This window comes from Theobroma cacao, chromosome 9 (genome assembly GCF_053813885.1).
Source record: "Theobroma cacao isolate CCN51 chromosome 9, ASM5381388v1, whole genome shotgun sequence".
Taxonomy (NCBI): domain Eukaryota; kingdom Viridiplantae; phylum Streptophyta; class Magnoliopsida; order Malvales; family Malvaceae; genus Theobroma; species Theobroma cacao.
The window spans coordinates 16,552,129-16,562,409 of record NC_142647.1 but is presented as its reverse complement, the minus strand read 5'-3'; the positions used below and the strand labels follow the sequence as shown (position 1 = coordinate 16,562,409).

At 29.9% G+C, this 10,281-nt stretch overlaps 1 long non-coding RNA gene across 1 annotated transcript; it reads right to left on the bottom strand.

Annotated features, from left to right (window-relative positions):
• Positions 1-370: 370 nt before the first annotated feature.
• Positions 371-9,942, bottom strand: LOC148760785 (uncharacterized). Its single transcript, XR_016028470.1, has 3 exons — positions 9,816-9,942; positions 9,086-9,159; positions 371-873 (listed from the first exon to the last, which is right to left on the bottom strand). It is a non-coding gene; the product is annotated as an uncharacterized LOC148760785 (long non-coding RNA).
• Positions 9,943-10,281: the final 339 nt, after the last annotated feature.

Genomic DNA, 10,281 nt, shown 5'->3' with positions numbered 1-10,281 from the left:
AAATTATTCTTTGTTGTCAAATTTATAGATGGCTCCATCATCCTCCTTTAGCTTTTTTTTTTTTTTTCTTTTCAACTTTTAAAAGCGAATCGTGAAAAATATTTAAGAATTAAGAAATTAATAGTCGTAATTCTTATTCCTTTTTATGACAAGAAAATTTCTTTAATTATTCTTAAAATTTAAATAGCCAATCTATTGATACTTAATTAATTATATTTGCTTTCATGAGCAGATAAAAGCGACAGCTCAATGTGATGTTCATCAATTCTTTGGTTTTTTTTTTAAGAGAGTGATAAAAGAAAAATGTAAAACCTCTGAAAAGGAAGATGAGATGCGAGAGAGAGTTAATTAATAAAGTGGGCGACGCAAATGATTAAAGCCGTAATGGAAATTTCCATAGTTTCTTTGTTGGTTTGAAATTTCCTAGTAATTATTAATGAAGAAATCTGTCCTTATTAGGCTACCAATTTGTGATGTTTGGCAACCGAAGCAGTCAAGTTGACAAAGTCCACCACGAAATTCCCTGTCACAGGCCTAATAGAAATCCTTCACAAAACAATTTCTCAAGACTTCGCCTTCTTAATTTGTTGTCAGATCACCAAAGTCACATGAAAATGACTATTCCAATCATGCTTGCTCGAATTAGTCCTCGAGGGGATTAGTCCAAGCCAGCCCATTTCTACCCAAGCTTCATCTAGCAAGGGCACTGCCTCAAAATCGACCAATCTGAACCACCAAACCTTGTGATCAAGAAAATACAAACATGTATTGCCTTCTGCCATGTCTACTCTTCCGAAGAAACTTAGCATCTGTCTTAACTCCTGATTTGACCTGTGGAGCTCAAACAACTCTTACTGTTGCCGTATCAACAACCTAAGGAAGAAAGTGAGAAACAAGAAGAGGAGGAATAAGGAATTCAAGTCCCTATGGAAAAAAAAAAAAAAGCCAAAACTACTTGTGGTCTTCCAACGGATCCATAAAGGGTGATAAGATTTTCTATCCCTAACAAATCTCCGAGTCATGTCATTGTCGAACCTAATTTTGTCGTTGATCCTACACAAGGCTAAGAGGCAACCCTTCAGCCTTCTCCAACCAATACTTCTGCCTCACACCCAGCTATAAAGCTTTATATCTATTTCCTTTTATCTTTCTTGCAGACGCATCATTTTATCTAGAATCTTTTATTGTAAAATTTGAGAATAATTCATATTTGTTATGAATATATGTGTAAATATTTATTTTGTTATATACATCTAGATTTGGATATAGGTTATATTGGATTAAAATTAAGATATAATTCATTCATTTAATCTCTTAATATTATCTTTACTTTTATAAATTCTATTTAGATAAGAGGTTATTAGCCTATAAATAGACTTTTCATTATATTTGTAAGTACACACTTTAATAACATTTTCTTACTCTTTCTAAATACTTTCTTTACTATTGTCTTTTTTTTATAGTTGTTTTTTCAAGTTATATTTTATAACACGTTATCAACATGATTTTCTAATCTCTCAAGTTTTGATATTATTTAGTTTTCATCATCTCCAAGTTTCATAGTTGATCTTTGATTTATGGTTTTAACAAATCAGATAAGTGACTTGATATTATCATGATTTTCAATTGTCAATTTTTGATTTCTGGTTTTAGCAAATCAAGTGAGTGACTTGATATCATCATGAATCCATCTATCCCCAAAAATGAATGTGATAACATTTAATAATTATAGTCATAGACATGGAAGAGGTCCTATAATAATTTACACTAATCATTATTCTAATTCTCACTAGAATTGAATGGATAATGTTACTAACCATAAGCGGATGGATACTTTTCACTAACCTATAAGAAGTGGATGGATATCCACTAGAAATGGATGGATACTTACCACAAACCTATTAGAAGTGGATGGATACCCATCAGACGTGGATAGATAACTTTACCCACTAACCCACTAGAAATGGATGAATACTAACCCACCAAAAGTGGATGCATGGGTACTTTTAATCCACTAGAAGTGTATGAATAGTGAAAAGACAAAAATAGACAAAATAAAAAGAATATAGAAAGTGTCTTATCATCGATGTGGCATGAAAGACCATTGGTCATGTACCTATTGTACGTCAAAACATCTTGTTTAATTTTATCAAGCATCATTGAAAGTTAAAACATCTTGTTGAACTTTACCAAGCATCATTAAAAGTTAAAACATCTTATTGAACTTTATTAAGCATCACTGAAAGCTAAAAGAAAAAAAATATCAAAGAGAATTTTGTTCAAGATGATTTTAACCATGGCCAAGTTGATATAATAGATCAAGATGTTAATTGTCTTGTCCACCCTAAAGATCATTTGATTGGTAATGGAAATATCCAAAAATGAAATTTCTTAATAGTTTATTAGTATATTTTAGTATCTCTATTATGAAGATGCTTTTATATGTTCTCATTAAATGATATGTTTTTATTATACGTTTTAATTAGTAAATTATATATTCAATATTATCTTATGTTAATTTGCAAGTTTCTTATTATATATGTATCTTATTTTATTGAAAAAATATATAAATATTCATCTAATTAGATCTAAGATCAATGATACAAATCTAAGTCTAGTAGACAGTGCTACAACACATACTATATTTAAAGGAAAGAAATATTTTTCCCACTTGACAATGGAAGAAATCAATGTCAATATAATATCTAGTAGTATAAGATTAATTGAAGGCTAAAAAAAAAACCAATATTTTACTACTTGGAGGAACAAAATTCATAATAGAGGAGGATGCATTATTTTCTACCAAGTCTCAAAGAAATTTATTAAGTTTTAAACATATTCGTCTGAATAAATATCATATTTAGACAACAAATAAAAAAGAGATTTAATACCTCTATATTACATTTATTATCTTGAATAGGAAGTGTGAGGTGGAAAAATTATTTGCTTTGTTCTTTAGATTGTACTACAAAATGATTGAAACTCATAGTGAAACAGAAGTTTACTAATGATTTTAATGTTTGACATGACCGGTTGGACCATCCCAGATCAATAATGGTGCAAAAAATTATTGAAAATTCACGTGATCATTTATTGAAAAACCAAAAGATTTTTCAATATGATGAATTCTCATTGTTTTTTATAAAAAATTTAGATATGAATTTATTATAATTGTTGTTTATGTTGATGACTTGAATTTTATTAGAACTCTTGAAGAGTTATCAAAAGGCATGGATTATTTAAAGAAAGAATTTGAGATAAAAGACTTTAGAAAAACAAAGTTTTGTTTGGGTCTTTAGATTGAACACTTGACAAATGGAATTTTGTCCATCAATCAATTATATAACATAAATGCTTAAATGATTCTAAATGGACAAAGCACAACCATTGAGTTCACAAATGGTTGTAAGGTTACTAGATATGAAAAAAGACCATTTTCGACATTCTAATGATGATAAAGAACTTCTTGGTCCTGAAGTACCACATCTTAGTGCAAACAGAGCATTAATGTATCTTGCTAGTAATACATGCCTTGATATATCATTTGTTGTAATTTATTGGTAAGACATAGTTCTTCTCCAATTCGAAGATATTGGAATGAAATTAAACATATACCTTGATATCTCCGAGGAACAATGTACATGGGCTTATATTACTTAAATGTATCAAAATCAAATTTAATTGGTTATGCAGATATAGGATATTTATCCGATCCACACAAAGCTCGATCCTAAACAAGTTACCTATTCACATATGGAAGTATGACTATTTCATAATATTTTATAAAACAAATTATAGTTGCTACTTTTTCTTTTACACATGTTAAAATTTTTAATAATTCATAAGACAAGTCGTGAATATGTCTGGTCAAGATTTGTAACTCAACATATTCAAAAAACAAATGACTTGTTAATCAAGAAGGAAATTCCAACAATGTTATATAAAATTAAAATCGTTTGCATACCCTAGTTAAAGGAAAGATATATTAAAGGCGATAGAACAAATCTTATTTTGCCAAAATTCTTCTTCACTCATGATTTCTAAGAAAAATATGATATTACTGTTCAACAAATTCGTTCATGTGACAATCTAGCAATTTATTCACCAAAGCCTTCTTATTGCAACATTTGAAATTTGGTACGAAAGATTTTAATGCATCGTTTTAAAGATTTTAAATAATGTAGTCATCAGGGAGAGTAAAATATGCACTGTACTTTTTTCCTTCATCAAGGTTTTTTTCATTGGGTTTTTCTTAATAAGGTTTTTAATTTGGCAGTATTTCAAAAGTGTATTCTTAAAAAGAATTATGTATTCTTTTTCTTTCACTCAGATTTTTTTTCATGAGGTTTTTTTTAATAAAGTTTTAACGAGGCATATTCTTAATAGAATGGATATTCAATGGAGAGTGTTATGAATATGTGGGTGAACATCTATTTTGTTGTATATATCTATATTTGGACGTAGATTAGATTGGATTAAGTTGGGATTTAATCCATCTATATAATCTCTTAGTATTATCTTTATTTTGTAAACTCTATTTAGATAAGAGGTTATCAAGCTATAAAAAGCCCTCTCACTTCATTTGTGAATACACACTTCAATAAGATCTTCTTACTCCTTCTAAATACTTTCTTTATAGTTATTCTCTTTTTTTCATTGTTGTTCTTTCAAGTTATATTTCATAACAAGATTAAATCATTTTCAAGAATTATTTGGGTTAAGTCATTTTTTATAATTAGTTGGATTTTCAATTTTAAGCTTTTTGGACTTATTTTAATTGCACCTTAATTAGGATAGTTATGTGCAAAATAGACCAATTAGATCTTGGGATAGTCCAAATTATAAAATAATTCAATATTATGGGGAAATGAAAAAATTCAAATAACAAAAAAATAAAAATAAAAATTTAAAAAATATAAAAAATTATTTTAAAAAATAAAAGACAAATTGGATCAGTCTTTATCCCATTTTTATCAGTTTTTTTATCTTCAATTTTTCGTATTTCTACAATATTATCATCTTTGATTGATTTGATTTTCTTATCTTTCTTTTTTTAGATTGGAAGCGATAAAAACCCTGTCCTCTAGCAGCAAAATGACACAAGAATTACACAGTGGACAAAACACAATAAACACAAACCTTATGAGCAAAGAACAGAGTAAAAAGGGCCAGGGTTTTCAAGTTTGAGTCTTTTTAGGGAGTTTTTGAGTATGTGAATCAATGATATGGTGAGAAAGAAAAAGATGCAAGCATAAAAGAAATTTTTCAATGGAGAATGGCAATCGAGGATGAGAGATGTAGGGAATTTCTCAATTGATTCTCATATATAGCTATTTTGGTAGATAACTCAAAAAAGTATTTGAACTTCATTTTGATCAAATTCTTTTTGAGCTTTATGTATAGACTATTTTGCACCAATCTGATAAACTCTTGTTCAAGTAAAGTCATTATGCATCTATTTTGAATAGAGAAATATAGACTTCCTGTCAAAAATTGAAGTAGATAATAAGCTCAAATAAGTCTGATGCATGATACACTATCCTTAAAGATAATTTATGCCCCTTTGGAGTATGAAACTTGATGCAAAAGGATTAAAGCAATTATCCCCTAGAATTCAACAGACTCTTTCTAAATAGTTTACACAAATGATCAGAGATATAATAATAGCAAAAAATAAAGGAAGAAAGAACCCAGTAACTAGAAAAAGTCAGTTGAGTAAAGAAGAGGAAAAAGAGAAAATTGATTTTTGGTGTGTTGAGTAAAAGACTCAGTCAAGGTAAGGTGAAAAAGAAAAAAAATAAAATAAAAACATATAACCACCAAGGTATAAAAATATCACTTGGGCCTAGCCCATGTACATACTCACACGTAGGAGGGGGAAATTCGCATTTTCTAAAGGCTTGGCTCCATCTTGTGTACGCACGAGATCACTTTTTTTTCTAACTTTCAACAAGATCATAATGAGTTTGCTTATATAAAGCATTAACATCTTTTGTACCTAGGCAATGTGGGATATAAACCTTATGAGATATCACTGTATATCCAATAATCCCCCACATATTTCATAAGGTTTCATAATAGGAAGTTTTTGCTGGGTTTAACCTCACACGAGTGTAATGCATCAAGACTGGTGCATTTTGAGCTATGAACTGGACCTAGAAAGAATGAAATTAAATCATAGAATTTTGGTGAAGTTTATAACTTATATGAATCAAAAAATTTTTATGTGAAATATGATATTTTATTAATCATATTATTGTTGGGTGAGGGCTGATCATGCATCAAATATAAATAAAACGTAGCGAAAATAAATTTAAAAAATTAAATTATGCCTCATCCTCCGAGAATTTCTTTCATGCCAAATTGAGTATAGAATTAATTAAAAATAAAATATATATGATCATAACAAGTTTACCTAAATAACAAAGGTTAATGAATCTTTTGTTAAACCACCAAATTAGCCTTTAAAAAAACTCAACCACCTCAGCCCGGTTGTTACAAATCAAAGTTGTTCAAGGAATCCTTGTGCAACCTCTAATGGTGATCCACACTAATGAATTAGAAAATCATTCTTTAAGGATTGGGAGTGCTATGCCTTGACAATGTGCTAGCAAAGATGAGTTTCATAAACTCATAATCCACACAAAATTTTAAAGCTGAACACATAAAAGAAATCAAGTGAATGAAAAACTATTTTTTCTTCACACAAGAAACGGCAAGTCAAAAGAAATTTCTAATGTGCCATTCTCTTAATTTTTTTAGCTGTTCTTTCTCATTTTGTTTGGAGGCTATAGCAAGGTATTTATACCTTGGATTAATTTTAAACCCTAATTACAAAGCTATTTTGTAATTACCAATTAATTCGATAATTTGATTAAACAATTTAATTAAGTCCTTAAGAAGCTCAGTTAACTTAATTGTTTAATTTAATCAATTAGGCATGATAACTTAATTAAACAATTTGATTAAGTAAGTCCAATAATTTAATTAGACAATTTTAATCAATTAGGCCCAATGACTTAATTAAACAATTTAATTAATTAGGCACAACTTAATTAAATAATTTTAATAAAGTGCTTGAGAAGCTCATAACTTCTAATTTGATTAAGTCCAACTTAATCACCTCTCCCATTTTATTTTCAACATTCATTTTAGGTGTGTAACCCATTAGGCTTTTAACATGTCGGTAATGAACTCAACATATAATTCTTAAGTTAAACTTAAAATTATATAAATTTATCATTAATCAAGTCAACTACCTAGAGTTCATAGACCAAGATTGGGATCTAGCAATCCATCATGGCCACCCAAATGTTAGAAGATTCAAGATGGTTTGACTCAACCTTTTCAGTGATTAGCCTTTTAGTGTAATTCATTCCTTTATCATATATCTCGGAATGATAAGAGCATGATACAATGTCTACTCTTCTTGATCTCCATATTCGTTTTTAAAATTTAATCATTAGCTTTGTAAAGACTTATGAAACTCTTTTCGTAATCTTTAAGTCACCTTGGCCAAGGACTTCAATAAGCTAATATCAACCAAGAACAGTTAAGCTATGTCCTCTGAATCACTTGGGGTGATGATTCCTATCTTGGCTTGTCACGACCCGGAACTCCTCATCGGGCCCGTGACAACCGCCGCGAGGCCTCGACAGACATTCTTCACCCCGAATGTCGATTGAAACCTCGCAAGGCTTAGCATCAACTTTCGCATCTCCCCGGTGAACAACAGTTATTAAATCTCGCATTTCAAAAAAATCATAAGTCATTTTTAAATAAGAACAATAAAATATTATTTTCTGGCTCATAGGGGTATTTTCGTAATTTTTCGTCAAAAATCTCAAAACTTGCTAAAAATGTAGTAGGTAAGCAAAAAATATATATTTAATGTTTTAAAAACAATTAAGTATCTAAAACGTTCATTTGAAAGCAAATTGTTGACAACTAGTACTATTCAAAAATAATAAATAAAATATTCTATTTTCTCATAAAATAAATTTTTATAAAAATATTCGTAAATAATTTTTTGCACATGAAAGTAAAGTAAAAATTGTATGAATAGAAATACAGATAACCAAAATATAAGTTTTGATCTGCAATGACACGTGGGCTCCAATTGACCAAGAGGATGTAAGACTGTGAACTCTTACTTTCTATAATGCAGTTCCGAGCTTAGTTCTCGTCTCACTCGACTATCTACAAACTGTCCTGAGCTTGAAAAATGTATAGGAAGAAGGGGTGAGATTTTATAATCCCAGTGAGTAAACAGATACCATCTAAAGTATCTAAAGCTGAGTAAATGGAGACAATTAAAATAAGTCATCATACTGTAATTTCATTACCTTTCAGTTCATTTCAACCAAATAAAATCAATCCATATAAATCGAGTAATCAACTTAGCTTATTAATTTCTTAAAACTTTGGCTCGTGCCAAAACTCATACTCAGTGATACCTTGCGCAGGGCATCCAACCGAGTCGCCAAGGCTGTTAAAATTTCGTATACACTTAAATTATATTTTTAGTTTGAGAAAAATACAGCCGTTCCTTGGCGTTGGCTGAGTTCCCCTTCACGTGGTGGTTTGGCGTGAAGTGAACCCTAAGCTTTACCCTAGGAGATACCTTACGCACCTCTCCGTTCGAGGTAATAATATAATGGAGTTTACCGTGCCCCTCTAATAGGCTGGTCCACGGAACCCCCTCTGTAGTAAATAATTAATATATAATCCACCAATCAATAAAATTCATTCTAGCATGACATGGCAATTTATCGCAACCTAGCCTCTCAAGGCTGAATACACAGTATAAATAATTCTAACACCAAAATCAATTTAGCCATTCATGCTCATTTATTGTCATAAGTCATTCAATTCAAAACCATAAATTTGCAACACAAACTAGCAGTCTCCAATTACTCTATTTTCAAAACCAATATTCGATTTTCCAAAAAATTTATAAAATCATTTTATAAAATCACAATTTTTTTTAAAACATAGCAATTTACCACTTAAACCTATTTTTCATAAAATCACACAGTTGTATAAAACTACTCTAGATAGTTAAGACGATAATAAGTTTACTCACAGTATTAGGAGTATAAATACTCCTATCTTCCGCCCTCGGATGCAGTCTCTTACCCGAAACAATTGACTCACCACCTATCCATAATCCATGATACAAAATTCAATAAATTGTGTCAATTTATCATAAATTATTTCAGGCTCTTATCCATGCGTATGCACTAGATAGGATTTGAAATATTTAGACAATCGCTTAATTGCGGTGTCCGATCTAACTCGCCTATACACGATGTAAAGTCCTAAAATCCCCAATTCGACTCCAATTCTATCCATTTCAATTTTAATTATCCAATTATATCCACAATACCTCAATGACTGTGAATTTGGTCCAATTTATCAGTCCGGACTATAAATTACGCTTTTACCCCTAGTGGGTAAAAATTTCAATTTATTGCACCGAAAATTCCCATTTAATTTCCAACCTCATAATTCATCAATTTTTCACCCAATTCTCTTAAAATAAAGTCAACCTCATCCTCACATACCATTGGCTAGATTCGGCCTAGAGAAATTCATGGAGAAGATAAATATTTTTCTTGTTGTTTTACTCATAAACATGTTAAACTAACACTAAACACTAACATAACTCAAAATCAAATTTATCTAACAACTTTCTCTCTCTAAACCCATATGACCAGAATTGAAATCATCCTCAAATCACATGATTCAACCATGAAAAATGATGGAAAATGCATGGGAAAGGTAAAGCACAAGAGAAATTTAAGAAATGTTACCTTTTTTTCACTTGATTTTTGAATTTCCACTTATTTTCCCTTTAAATTTCTTGGCTAGGGTTTTATTTTCTCTTTTCTCTCTCTTGTTTCTTGCTTGGCCGAATGTTGAAGAAGAAGAATGGGTGGGCTGATTTTTTTTATGCCTTTTTATTGTTTAATGAAATAATATTATTTTATTCATATTTTGAATATTTTATTAATTCATTTTTTTTCTAGCCATCCACTTGTCCTACTTTTTCCACCATGCATTCCCTTTGACTTATCCAAGTCTTAAGTGAAATTTCCAGATTTTTCCAAAGTTTTGGTGGAGCAAATTCTTCAAAATTACACTTTTGCCCCTGAACTTTTTAAAAATTACATTTTTACCCCAAAAATTGAAAATTTGCCATAATGCATAATTTTCACTCCTCATACTCATTTCACACTCCAAATAATTAAATTTGATCAAAATCCTTTCAAAAAATTA